The following is a 2,898-nucleotide window of genomic DNA, read 5'->3' as shown; positions in this document are numbered from 1 at the left end:
TGCATGTTGGGATTTGTAGTTTAATTTGCGAGTGACAGTATGCCTACTAGCTGATGTTTTCCAGTAGCACCATCAGTTTTCACATCTTTGAAATCCCTGGTGGTCTTCTGTACGCGTGTAATTCCACGAATTACCGGCTTTGTTGACAGATGAACAACAGTCTTCAAAAGCATGTTGTCAACAAAGCTCATCTCAGAAATTCTCAACTACGATCATTGTTTTAATTTGAAGCAAAACGGTGTTAAAATAACATAAGACCTCTTAGGATGTATGTGTGTGTGTGTTCTATAATAAGTAAGTTGATATTGCAAATGTCTGTATCCCTGAACTTGTGATTGTGCAAACCACCCTGCCACATGTTGCTGCAGGCTACGTTGTGCTTGCAAATGTACAATGGCATTATACGGAACACATTCTCGTCAGATGCCTCCTGAGACTTATATTATCCCAAGTCTTCAGAATATTAATCTCTCACACTGTGAGATATGGAAAAAGTTGAGACCATCACAATATGATGTCAGGAGCACATCAAGAACATGTGTTTTGCATATAAGGAGTTATATGGATCATGGACACTTTGAGCAACATATGCCTGTACCCCTGCTAGTCAGTTTTCAGTAAATCTGATTATCACCTTAGCTTGTCTCTCTGTTCTTTGGAATTTCCCACACAATGACAAATTACATAGATTACAATTGAGAGAGGTAACACTTTTTAAATCAGTTATGCCTCATTTAGAAACACCAGGGGTCAGTATTGTCTCATCAGTTAAAGCCGCATGTGGTGTAAATGTTGCTACCCCTATTTTGTAATATAAATATGAAAAATGTACATATCTTTATCCATTTTAGATATCTTCCAGTGAATAACAGATATGTGTGTTAGCTCTCTGTAATTAATGAGAAAATATATGTAATAGAGAGCACCCAATGGGTGTCATTATTGATATCAGCACTGCTGATTCCTGGTCATAGTCAGCTAATGACATACTTGGAGTTCAAGCCTGTAATGTAAGCCTGTGCTATAGGCTGTTCTGGCTGCCTTGAGGACAGACCGTTATTTTGGGACAACCCAACTTTTGTAATATAGGTGTAGTGAAAATGGGCCCGGTTCAGTCATTTGTGGATTCGTGCAAAAACATGGCACGGTGATATGCTAGCATATTTAAGGAAACTGAACATTTTTCCACCAGAAACCTGGTATTAGCATAGAGTTAACCATGCCTCAGCAATACCATTGTTCTAGGTAGGGGATGATTACAAGAAAAATAAATATTTGTTAAATATGTAGCAAGAGAATCAACACAAATAGTATACTACAGTAACAATATTATATTTAATTCCATCAAAACAAGATAAACAGTCATGAGGCAGTCACTATACTGCTAGTCTCAGGTTATATTAATTAAAGGTATTTTGGCAATCATATAATATAAAATAGAGCACACAAACAACACACTCCTTAAGATGGGTGCCTTTTCGATTATTCAAAGCCTCATGATGGATTTGGATGAATTACCCCAACTAACCATGCATGCATTTTTTTTTCCAGGTCAGGAACCAAGCAACAACAATCACACTCTAATATATTATATCACTTGATGTGATATCAGTCACCAAGCCTTAGTAGTGAGAATGTATTGAATAAGTACTGGCCTCAAAAACTGATTCAGACACAGCTCTTTTTGGTCTATGTCTAGGAAAGACATTAATAAACCTCACTCTACCAACAATACAAGGGTCAAATACAAGCAAAGACACAAACAACCCAGTGAATTTGAAAATGAAAGGTAAGTTTTAGGATTTGAATACTACTGCTACACAAATACTCTTCATGTGCTGTTGTGTTCACTTTGAGATGAAGGAGAAGCTAATCCAGTTTATGTTTTATCATAACCCACACATCTATCATGTACCTGTGCAGTTTTTTTTTTTTTTTACTTCAGAGTCTTGCCAAACATCTCTCAGTTGTTTACCCATCAAAAGCCTGCTCCTAATTTTGAAGTGCTCATCAGTCACATCACTGTTTAGAATCTTCGCTCAGGGAACACACGAGAACAAGATCAAAGCTACCTGTCACTTAAAGAGAATGGACTGTCACCCAGCGGTGCCCTGGGCTCCTCTAATTGGGCGAACTTTAACGAAGGTCATTTGTATTCATCAGTTTTGAAGAATACCTCCAGGCGCCTGAATCTCGCATCAGAGGTGTCATTACAGTGCATTGCAGGCGGGGTTTTTTTTTTTTTTTTTTTTTTTCATTTTCACAGCCCTGAGCCCATGAACTGTTTGCTGTGATCTTTAGAGAGAGGTAATTTTTCATGTTCACATGGTCACAGACCTACAGAGAGGGCCTCGAGAGGCACCAGCAATAAAGTATATGTGTAGATTGTTCCATAAAAACACTTTTTTTTTTGAGAAGTCCTTTCTTTGTGAACATAATGACAGCTGTCCAATACAATGGTCATATTCAAGAGCATTTTCTTCCAAAACAAATTAATAGTTTTAAAATTGAATTCAATCTTTTTTTTTTTAATCCACCTGTTACCACAGAGTAATTAAGGTATAACCTGTGCATCTTTGTTATGATGACCTTAGACCTTCTACAATGAAGACAGTATTGCATTTAAAACCTATTTTTTCTATTGGGAAATGCAGATCTCTGAGCATACCTGTGGAGAATGACTTCTATTGTAAGTATTCTCCCCACGTAAGCAAAATGTACTCCTGCCCACAAGTATACTCTCCACACGGGTAAAATGTACTCAAGTGTACGTGTATTCTCAAAGAGCACTATATTAACTCTCATGCACGAGTGAAGTCAGTCCTTGCAAGCAAAATGGCTGCTTATTCTGGGCAGAAATTTCATTTAGCGATGATGGGCGGGGGCTGGCTCAGTGAT

This window comes from Anguilla anguilla, chromosome 7, assembly GCF_013347855.1.
Source record: "Anguilla anguilla isolate fAngAng1 chromosome 7, fAngAng1.pri, whole genome shotgun sequence".
Taxonomy (NCBI): Eukaryota; Metazoa; Chordata; class Actinopteri; order Anguilliformes; family Anguillidae; genus Anguilla; species Anguilla anguilla.
The sequence above is the reverse complement of the archived record's forward strand: the minus strand, read 5'-3'. Positions refer to the sequence as shown.